We start from the raw sequence: 12,237 nt of genomic DNA, 5'->3' as shown, positions 1-12,237 counted from the left end.
AGAAGAAGCCAATTTTATGTCTCTTCCGCTCCAGAATTTTCCCCTATTTTCCCCTCTGCAAGTCGACTGTTTACAAAGACTAAAGGAGGTAACAGGTACAGTACAGCTATCATCAGCCCAAATATTGGTTTGAACACCGCAGTGCTTTACTATAGTTGAGTCGTCGTGAGCTGATGCCTGACAGTTACAACATGGCATATTCGCGAGCCTACCTCAGCCAATAACGTGACACAATTTTGTAAACGTCTCTAAAGCAACACCTCATTGTTGTCACTGCTCTGTAGACGGTTGCTGTTTTCGCCTACAGCCACTAGCACTTCGCAGTTCAAAGCAACAGTACTGTGAACTGTCAGGGATCCTGTTACACCATCTCAGCTATAGGGACAGTCGTACTGCAAGTGTTATGGCATTCTCTAACTTGTGAAATGACTTGCAGGGAAACCTGCCACTTAATGTAAAGTCAGAATCATAGTGCAAGTTGATATAAAATAAACTAATCACTGCCTGAAGTGAAAGGAACATTAGTGATAGAAAAAAGGTTGAGAAGACCAGCTTTGCACATGGAATTTCAACAAGGTTCACAATTTGTAGCACTGTTCCCAGAACTGATCATAGCCCTTTGGTTCTGAGTAGAGTGGAAGGACTAAACCAGAGACTTCAAAGGTTTTGTCGAGATGCTAGGCTGCAACTTCCTTGACTTGCACCATACAGTTGAGAACTGTAGAGAACTGTAGTGTCCCCCTAAATCAGTCAAGTGTGCACTACACATAAGAGAGGCTGCTACTCAGGTAGCCAACTGTGTATGGGTTGCACACATGGTTTATTTATATTAGGCAACTCTCCAGCCAATCCAGATAATGACAGCTTAAGGAAACTCAGAAATATCAGTGTAAGGTAGAAAGAAATGCCTCTCATAGAAGAGAGTGTTAAAATCCTAATGGTTAACTGCCAAAGCATTCGCAACAAAGTGCCAGAGACTGAAAGGTTCATGAAAAGCAGTGAAGCTCATATAATACTACATACAGAAAGCTGATTGAAACCAGTCATACATTAATCATCCAACAATTAATTGGGAAAATTACAGTTTTGCTTGTGGTGGCGTGATAAGACAACCTGTGAAACTTTACTAAATGCTTTCTCTGACAACTACCAAGAACAAATAGTTAGGAACCCCAAACATAATGGAAATGTATTGGATCTAATGGCAGCAAATAGACCTGATCTCTTTGAGGATGCCCACATTGAAACTGGTATCAGTGACCAAAGTGGCAACAATGATTACCGAACTATAAAGGACAACTAAAATAAGCAGATTATATATAAATAGAGGGAAACATTCCACGTGGGAAAAATATATTTTACCAAACAAAAGCGCTGGCAGGTCGATAGACACACATACAAACACAAACATACACACAAAATTCAAGCTTTCGCAACCAACGGTTGCCTCATCAGGAAAGAGGGAAGGAGAGGGAAAGACGAAAGGATTTGGATTTTAAGGGAGAGGGTAAGGAGTCATTCCAATCCCAGGAGCGGAAAGACTTACCTTAGGGGGAAAAAGGACAGGTATACACTCGCACACACACACATATCCATCCGCATATACACAGACACTAGCAGACATTTGTAAAGGCAAAGAGTTTGGGCAGGGATGTCAGTCGAGGCGGAAGTACAGAGGCAAAGATGTTGTTGAGAGACAGGTGAGGTATGAGCAGCTGCAAATTGAAATTAAGCGGAGATTGAGGCCTGGCGGATAGCGAGAAGAGAGGATATGCTGAAGGGCAAGTTCCCATCTCCGGAGTTCTGACAGGTTGGTGTTAGTGGGAAGTATCCAGATAACCCGGACGATGTAACACTGTGCCAAGATGTGCTGGCCGTGCACCAAGGCATGTTTAGCCACAGGGTGATCCTCATTACCAACAAACACTGTCTGCCTCTGTCCATTCATGCGAATGGACAGTTTGTTGCTGGTCATTCCCACATAGAACGCTTCACAGTGTAGGCAGGTCAGTTGGTAAATCACGTGGGTGCTTTCACACGTGGCTCTGCCTTTGATCGTGTACACCTTCCGGGTTACAGGACTGGAGTAGGTGGTGGTGGGAGGGTGCATGGGACAGGTTTTACACCGGGGGCGGTTACAAGGGTAGGAGCCAGAGGGTAGGGAAGGTGATTTGGTGATTTCGTAGGGATGAACTAAGAGGTTACAAAGGTTAGGTGGACGGCGGAAAGACACTCTAGGTGGAGTGGGGAGGATTTCATGAAGGATGGATCTCATTTCAGGGCAGGATTTGAGGAAGTCGTATCCCTGCTGGAGAGCCACATTCAGAATCTGATCCAGTCCCGGAAAGTATCCTGTCACAAGTGGGGCACTTTCCTCTCCAACCTCAATTCCTTTGATTCCATCAGATTCACCTGGTCCTACTCTAAATCCCATGCCACTTTCCTTGACGTTGACCTCCACCTGTCCAATGGCCAGCTTCACACGTCCGTCCACATCAAACCCACCAACAAGCAACAGTACCTCCATATGACAGCTGCCACCCATTCCACATCAAACGGTCCCTTTCCTACAGCCTAGGTCTTCGTGGCAAACGAATCTGCTCCAGTCCGGAATCCTTGAACCATTACACCAACAACCTGAAAACAGCTTTTGCATCCCGTAACTACCCTCCCGACCTGGTACACAAGCAAATAACCAGAGCCACTTCCTCATCTCCTCAAACCCGGAACCTTCCACAGAAGAACCCCAAAAGTGCCCCACTTGTGACAGGATACTTTCCGGGACTGGATCAGATTCTGAATGTGGCTCTCCAGCAGGGATACGACTTCCTCAAATCCTGCCCTGAAATGAGATCCATCCTTCATGAAATCCTCCCCACTCCACCTAGAGTGTCTTTCCGCCGTCCACCTAACCTTTGTAACCTCTTAGTTCATCCCTATGAAATCCCCAAACCACCTTCCCTACCCTCTGGCTCCTACCCTTGTAACCGCCCCCGGTGTAAAACCTGTCCCATGCACCCTCCCACCACCACCTACTCCAGTCCTGTAACCCGGAAGGTGTACACGATCAAAGGCAGAGCCACGTGTGAAAGCACCCATGTGATCTACCAACTGACCTGCCTACACTGTGAAGCGTTCTATGTGGGAATGACCAGCAACAAACTGTCCATTCGCATGAATGGACAGAGGCAGACAGTGTTTGTTGGTAATGAGGATCACCCTGTGGCTAAACATGCCTTGGTGCACGGCCAGCACATCTTGGCACAGTGTTACATCGTCCGGGTTATCTGGATACTTCCCACTAACACCAACCTGTCAGAACTCCGGAGATGGGAACTTGCCCTTCAGCATATCCTCTCTTCTCGCTATCCGCCAGGCCTCAATCTCCGCTTAATTTCAATTTGCCGCTGCTCATACCTCACCTGTCTCTCAACAACACCTTTGCCTCTGTACTTCCGCCTCGGCTGACATCTCTGCCCTAACTCTTTGCCTTTACAAATGTCTGCTTGTGTCTGTGATGATGATGATGATTGGTTTGTGGGGCGCTCAACAGCGTGGTTATCAGCGCCCGTACAATTACCCAATTTTTGCTCAGTCCAATTGCGCCACTTTCCTGGATGATGATGAAATGATGAGGACAACACAAACACCCAGTCATCTCGAGGCAGGTGAAAATCCCTGACCCCGCCGGGAATCGAACCCGGGACCCCGTGCTCGGGAAGCGAGAACGCTACCGCGAGACCACGAGCGGCGGACACGCTGCTTGTGTCTGTGTATATGCGGATGGATATGTGTGTGTGTGCGAGTGTATACCTGCCCTTTTTTCCCCCTAAGGTAAGTCTTTCCGCTCCCGGGATTGGAATGACTCCTTGCCCTCTCCCTTAAAATCCAAATCCTTTCGTCTTTCCCTCTCCTTCCCTCTTTCCTGACAAAGCAACAGTTTGTTGCGAAAGCTTGAATTTTGTGTGTATGTTTGTGTTTGTTTGTGTGTCTGTCGACCTGCCAGCACTTTCATTTGGTAAGTCACATCATCTTTGTTTTTAGGTGTATACACACACACACACACACACACACACACAGGGTGATTCAAAAAGAATACCACAACTTTAGGAATTTAAAACTCTGCAACGACAAAAGGCAGAGCTAAGCACTCTCTGTCGGCGAATTAAGGGAGCTATAAAGTTTCATTTAGTTGTACATTTGTTCGCTTGAGGCGCTGTTGACTAGGCGTCAGCGTCAATTGATGCTAAGATGGCGACGCTCAACAGAAAGCTTTTTTTGTTATTGAGTACGGCAGAAGTGAATCGACGACAGTTGTTCAGCGTGCATTTCGAACGAAGTATGGTGTTAAACCTCCTGATAGGTGGTGTATTAAACGTTGGTATAAACAGTTTACAGAGAATGGGTGTTTGTGCAAAGGGAAAAGTTCTGGACGGCCGAGAACGAGTGATGAAAATGTAGCACGCATCCAGCAAGCATTTGCTCGCAGCCCAGGAAAATCGACTCGCAGAGCTAGCAGAGAGCTGCAAATTCCACAATTAACTGTATGGAGAGTCCTACGAAAAAGGTTAGTTATGAAACCTTATCGTCTGAAATTGGTTCAAGCACTGTCTGCAGCTGATAAGATTAAAAGAATCCATTTCTGTGATTTTATCCTTGCTCAAATGGAAACAGATGAATCTTTCGTTTCAAAGATTGTGTTTAGTGATGAACCAACTTTCCACACTAACGGGAAAGTCAACCGTCACAATGTCTGTATATGGGGCACTGAGAATCCGCGGGAAACTACTCAGTATGAACGTGACTCGCCTAAGGTGAACGTTTTCTGTGCCATTTCAGCCAATAAAGTTTTTGGTCCCTTTTTCTTTGAAGGTGCTACTGTAACTGGACTACAGTATCTGGAGATGTTAGAGAATTGGCTGTTCCCTCAGCTCGAACAAGAAGCACAACAATTCATATTTCAGCAGGAAGGAGCGCCACCACATTGGCACTTATCTGTCCGTAAATACCTGAACGTCAACTACCCGAGGCGATGGATCGGCCGCCAGGCAGCCCGTGACAGAGCACTTCATCACTGGCCTCCAAGAAGCCCTGATCTTACCCCCTGCGATTTTTTCTTATGGGGGTATGTTAAGGATATGGTGTTTCGGCCACCTCTCCCAACCACCATTGATGATTTGAAACGAGAAATAACAGCAGCCATCCAAACTGTTACGCCCGATATGCTACAGAGAGTGTGGAACGAGTTGGAGTATCGGGTTGATATTGCTCGAGTGTCTGGAGGGGGCCATATTGAACATCTCTGAACTTGTTGTTGAGTGAAAAAAAAAAACCTTTTTAAATACTCTTTGTAATGATGTATAACAGAAGGTTATATTATGTTTCTTTCATTAAATAGACATTTTTAAAGTTGTGGTATTCTTTTTGAATCACCCTGTATATATATATATATATAAAATAGAGGGAAACATTCCACGTGGGAAAAATATATTTAAAAAGAAAGATGATGAGACTTACCCAACAAAAGCGCTGGCAGGTCGATAGACACACAAATAAACACAAACATACACACAAAACTCTAGCTTTCGCAACCAACGGTTGCCTCGTCAGGAAAGAGGGAAGGAGAAGGAAAGACAAAAGGATTGGGTTTTAAGGGAGAGGGTAAGGAGTCATTCCAATCCCGGGAGCGGAAAGACTTACCTTAGGGGGAAAAAAGGACAGGTTTACACTCGCACACACACACATATCCATCCACACATACACAGACACAAGCAGACATTTGTAAAGGCAAAGAGTTTGGGCAGAGATGTCAGTCGGGACGGAAATACAGAGGCAAAGATGATGTTGAAAGACAGGTGAGGTATGAGCGGCGGCAGATTGAAATTAGCGGAGATTGAGGCCTGGCGGATAGCGAGAAGAGAGGATATGCTGAAGGGCAAGTTCCCATCTCCGGAGTTCTGACAGGTTGGTGTTAGTGGGAAGTATCCAGATAACCCGGACGGTGTAACACTGTGCCAAGATGTGCTGGCCGTGCACCAACGCATGTTTAGCCACAGGGTGATCCTCATTACCAACAAACACTGTCTGCCTGTGTCCATTCATGCGAATGGACAGTTTGTTGCTGGTCATTCCCACATAGAACGCTTCACAGTGTAGGCAGGTCAGTTGGTAAATCACGTGGGTGCTTTCACACGTGGCTCTGCCTTTGATCGTGTACACCTTCCGGGTTACAGGACTGGAATAGGTGGTGGTGGGAGGGTGCATGGGACAGGTTTTACACAACTTCATCCTGACCCACAACTTCTTCATTTTTGAAGGCCAGACATACCAACAATTAAAGGGAACAGCCATGGGTACCAGGATGGCCCCCTCGTACGCCAACCTATTCATGGGTCGCTTAGAGGAAGCCTTCTTGGTTACCCAGGCCTGCCAACCCAAAGTTTGGTACAGATTTATTGATGACATTTTCATGATCTGGACTCACAGTGAAGAAGAACTCCAGAATTTCCTCTCCAACCTCAACTCCTTTGGTTCCATCAGATTCACCTGGTCCTACTCTAAATCCCATGCCACTTTCCTTGACGTTGACCTCCACCTGTCCAATGGCCAGCTTCACACGTCCGTCCACATCAAACCCACCAACAAGCAACAGTACTTCCATTATGACAGCTGCCACCCATTCCACTTCAAACGGTCCCTTCCCTACAGCCTAGGTCTTCGTGGCAAACGAATCTGCTCCAGTCCGGAATCCTTGAACCATTACACCAACAACCTGAAAACAGCTTTTGCATCCCGTAACTACCCTCCCGACCTGGTACAGAAGCAAATAACCAGAGCCACTTCCTCATCTCCTCAAACCCGGAACCTTCCACAGAAGAACCCCAAAAGTGCCCCACTTGTGACAGGATACTTTCCGGGACTGGATCAGATTCTGAATGTGGCTCTCCAGCAGGGATACGACTTCCTCAAATCCTGCCCTGAAATGAGATCCATCCTTCATGAAATCCTCCCCACTCCACCAAGAGTGTCTTTCCGCCGTCCACCTAACCTTCGTAACCTCTTAGTTCATCCCTATGAAATCCCCAAACCACCTTCCCTACCCTCTGGCTCCTACCCCTGTAACCGCCCCCGGTGTAAAACCTGTCCCATGCACCCTCCCACCACCACCTATTCCAGTCCTGTAACCCGGAAGGTGTACACGATCAAAGGCAGAGCCACGTGTGAAATCACCCACGTGATTTACCAACTGACCTGCCTACACTGTGAAGCGTTCTATGTGGGAATGACCAGCAACAAACTGTCCATTCGCATGAATGGACACAGGCAGACAGTGTTTGTTGGTAATGAGGATCACCCTGTGGCTAAACATGCGTTGGTGCACGGCCAGCACATCTTGGCACAGTGTTACACCGTCCGGGTTATCTGGATACTTCCCACTAACACCAACCTGTCAGAACTCCGGAGATGGGAACTTGCCCTTCAGCATATCCTCTCTTCTCGCTATCCGCCAGGCCTCAATCTCCGCTAATTTCAATCTGCCGCCGCTCATACCTCACCTGTCTTTCAACATCATCTTTGCCTCTGTATTTCCGTCCCGACTGACATCTCTGCCCAAACTCTTTGCCTTTACAAATGTCTGCTTGTGTCTGTGTATGTGTGGATGGATATGTGTGTGTGTGCGAGTGTAAACCTGTCCTTTTTTCCCCCTAAGGTAAGTCTTTCCGCTCCCGGGATTGGAATGACTCCTTACCCTCTCCCTTAAAACCCAATCCTTTTGTCTTTCCTTCTCCTTCCCTCTTTCCTGACGAGGCAACCGTTGGTTGCGAAAGCTAGAGTTTTGTGTGTATGTTTGTGTTTATTTGTGTGTCTATCGACCTGCCAGCGCTTTTGTTGGGTAAGTCTCATCATCTTTCTTTTTACACACACACTCCTGGAAACGGAAAAAAGAACACATTGACACCGGTGTGTCAGACCCACCATACTTGCTCCGGACACTGCGAGAGGGCTGTACAAGCAATGATCACACGCACGGCACAGCGGACACACCAGGAACCGCGGTGTTGGCCGTCGAATGGCGCTAGCTGCGCAGCATTTGTGCACCACCGCCGTCAGTGTCTGCCAGTTTGCCGTGGCATACGGAGCTCCATCGCAGTCTTTAACACTGGTAGCATGCCGCGACAGCATGGACGTGAACCGTATGTGCAGTTGACGTACTTTGAGCGAGGGCGTATAGTGGGCATGCGGGAGGCCGGGTGGACGTACCGCCGAATTGCTCAACACGTGGGGCGTGAGGTCTCCACAGTACATCGATGTTGTCGCCAGTGGTCGGCGGAAGGTGCACGTGCCCGTCGACCTGGGACCGGACCGCAGCGACGCACGGATGCACGCCAAGACCGTAGGATCCTACGCAGTGCCGTAGGGGACCGCACCGTCACTTCCCAGCAAATTAGGGACACTGTTGCTCCTGGGGTATCGGCGAGGACCATTCGCAACCGTCTCCATGAAGCTGGGCTACGGTCCCGCACACCGTTAGGCCGTCTTCCGCTCACGCCCCAACATCGTGCAGCCCGCCTCCAGTGGTGTCGCGACAGGCGTGAATGGAGGGACGAATGGAGACGTGTCGTCTTCAGCGATGAGAGTCGCTTCTGCCTTGGTGCCAATGATGGTCGTATGCGTGTTTGGCGCCGTGCAGGTGAGCGCCACAATCAGGACTGCATACGACCGAGGCACACAGGGCCAACACCTGGCATCATGGTGTGGGAAGCGATCTCCTACACTGGCCGTACAGCACTGGTGATCGTCGAGGGGACACTGAATAGTGCACGGTACATCCAAACCATCATCGAACCCATTGTTCTACCATTCCTAGACCGGCAAGGGAACTTGCTGTTCCAACAGGACAATGCACGTCCGCACGTATCCTGTGCCACCCAACGTGCTCTAGAAGGTGTTAAGTCAACTACCCTGGCCAGCAAGATCTCCGGATCTGTCCCCCATTGAGCATGTTTGGGACTGGATGAAGCGTCGTCTCACGCGGTCTGCACCTCCAGCATGAACGCTGGTCCAACTGAGGCGCCAGGTGGAAATGGCATGGCAAGCCGTTCCACAGGACTACATCCAGCATCTCTACGATCGTCTCCATGGGAGAATAGCAGCCTGCATTGCTGCGAAAGGTGGATATACACTGTACTAGTGCCGACATTGTGCATGCTCTGTTGCCTGTGTCTATGTGCCTGTGATTCTGTCAGTGTGATCATGTGATGTATCTGACCCCAGGAATGTGTCAATAAAGTTTCCCCTTCCTGGGACAATGAATTCATGGTGTTCTTATTTCAATTTCCAGGAGTGTGTGTGTGTGTGTGTGTGTGTGTGTGTGTATATATATATATATATATATATATATATATATATATAAAAATTAGAAGGAAACATTCCACGAAGGAAAAATATATCTAAAAACAAAGATGATGTGACTTACCAAGTGAAAGTGCTGGCAGCTCGACAGACACACAAACGAACACAAACATACACACAAAATTCAAGCTTTCGCAACAAACTGTTGCCTCATCAGGAAAGAAGGAAGGAGAGGGAAAGACGAAAGGATGTGGGTTTTAAGGGAGAGGGTAAGGACTCATTCCAGTCCCGGGAGCGGAAAGACTTACCTTAGGGGGAAAAAAGGACGGGTACACACTCGCACACACACACATATCCATCCACACATATACAGACACAAGCAGACATATTTAAAGACAAAGAGTTTGGGCAGAGATGTCAGTCGAGGCAGAAGTGCAGAGGCAAAGATGTTGTTGAATGACAGGTGAGGTATGAGTGTCGGCAACTTGAAATTAGCGGAGATTGAGGCCTGGTGGATAACGGGAAGAGAGGATATATTGAAGAGTAAGTTCCCATCTCCGGAGTTCGGATAGGTTGGTGTTAGTAGGAAGTATCCAGATAACCCGGACGGTGTAACACTGCGCCAAGATGTGCTGGTCGTGCACCAAGGCATGTTTAGCCACAGGGTGATCCTCATTACCAACAAACACAGTCTGCCTGTGTCCATTCATGCGAATGGACAGTTTGTTGCTGGTCATTCCCACATAGAATGCATCACAGTGTAGGCAGGTCAGTTGGTAGATCACGTGGGTGCTTTCACACGTGGTTCTGCCTTTGATTGTGTACACCTTCCGGGTTGTAGGACTGGAGTAGGTGGTGGTGGGAGGGTGCATGGGACAGGTTTTACACCGGGGGCGGTTACAAGGGTAGGAGCCAGAGGGTGGGGAAGGTGGTTTGGGGATTTCATATAATTTTAGGAAGAAGGTAGAAGGTAGGGGTGCGGGGTGTCGGTGGAGTCAGGTGAAAGGTTTTGTAGGGGGCCTAAGGTTCTGAGGATTCCTTGAAGCTCTGCCTGGACATCAGGAATGATATATATATATATATATATATAATAGAGGGAAACATTCCACGTGGGAAAAATATATCTAAAAAGCTACTGTTGGTTGCGAAAGCTTGAATTTTGTGTGTATGTTTGTGTTTGTTTGTGTGTCTATCGACCTGCCATATCTAAAAACAAAGATTTTGAGGCTTACCAAACAAAAGCGCTGGCAGGTCGATAGACACACAAACAAACACAAGGACAATAACAATTTTGTGTGTATGTTTGTGCGTCTATCGACCTGCCAGCGCTTTTGTTTGGTAAGTCTCAAAATCTTTGTTTTTATATATAATAGAGGGAAACATTCCACATGGGAAAAATATGTCTAAAAACAAAGATGATGTGACTTACCAAACGAAAGCGCGGGCATGTCGATAGACACACAAACATACACACAAAATTCTAGCTTTTGCAACCCCCAGTTGCTTCGTCAGGAAAGGGGGAAGGAGAGGGAAAGACGAAAGGATTTGGGTTTTAAGGGAGAGGGTAAAGAGTCATTCCAATCCCGGGAGGATAGGGGGAAAAAAGGACGGGTATACACTCGCGCACACACACACACATATCCATCCACACATATACAGACACAGATATGTCTGCTTGTGTCTGTATATGTGTGGATGGATATCACACAGCTCATACCCATCAACAAGAAGGATAGTAGAAGTAATCCACAAAACTAATGTCCAATGTCTCTAACACTGATTTTTTGTAGAATCTTGGAACATATTCCGAGCTCAAATATCTCTAACAGAAAGATCTCCTCCATGCCAATCAGCACGGATTCCGAAAACATCGACCATGTGAAGCCCAACTCACACTTTTCTCACAAGACATACTGAAAGCTTTCGGTCAAAGCAGTCAGGTATGTGCATTATTTCTTAATTTCCAAAGTGCATTTGACGGAGTAGCACACCTGTGCTTATTTTAGGAAGTATAAATATATGGGGTATCAAGTGAAATTTGTGACTGGATTGAGGACTTCTTGGTATGGAGGATGCAGAATGTTATGTTGGATGGAGAGTCATTGTCAGATGTAGAAATAACTTCAGGTGTGCCCCAAGGAAATGTGTTGGTACCCTTGCTGTTCAAATGATGTATATTAACGACTTTTTGACAGTACTTACAGTAACCTCAGGTTTTTTGAAAATGATACAGTTATCTATAATGAAATACTATCTGAAAGAAGCTGCATAAATATTCAATCAGATCTTCATAAGATTTCAAAGTGGTGCAAAGATTGGTAACTTGCTTTAATTGTTCAGGATTGTAGAATTGTGCACTTCACAAAACAAAAAAATGTAGTACTCTATTACTACGATATCAATGAGTCACTGTTGTAATCGGCCAGCTCATAAAAATACCTGGATGTAACACTTTGTAGGATTATGAAATGGAATTGTCACCTAGGCTCAGTTGTGAGTAAAGCAGCCTGGTACACTTCAGTTTATTGGTAAAATACCAGGGAAGCGTGATAAGTCTACAAATGAGATTGCTTACAAATCTATCGTGCAACTTGTTCTAGAATAATGCTCAAGTAGGTGGGACCCATACCAAACTGTACTAACAAAGGATACTAAACATACACAGAGAAGGACAGCATTAATGATCACACGTCTGTTTGATCCATTGGAGAGAGTCACAGAGTTACTGAAGCAAACTGAACTGGAAGACTCTTTAAGACAGATGTAACCTGTACAGAGAAAGTCTATTAACAAAGTTAGAAGAACACACTTTAAATGATGACTATATGAATATATTACAATCCCCTACATATTCCTCAAATGGGGATCACAATAATAAGATTA

At 46.6% G+C, this 12,237-nt stretch overlaps 1 protein-coding gene across 4 annotated transcripts in view; it reads right to left on the bottom strand.

The window, feature by feature from the left end:
• Nucleotides 1-12,237, bottom strand: part of LOC126174855 (uncharacterized) — a 121,675-nt gene that overhangs the window by 50,173 nt on the left and 59,265 nt on the right. The window lies entirely within an intron of this gene.

The sequence above is a fragment of the Schistocerca cancellata genome, chromosome 3, assembly GCF_023864275.1.
Source record: "Schistocerca cancellata isolate TAMUIC-IGC-003103 chromosome 3, iqSchCanc2.1, whole genome shotgun sequence".
Lineage (NCBI taxonomy): Eukaryota > Metazoa > Arthropoda > Insecta > Orthoptera > Acrididae > Schistocerca > Schistocerca cancellata.
Note: the sequence above shows the minus strand (reverse complement) of the source record. Positions and strands in the feature narration are given on the sequence as shown.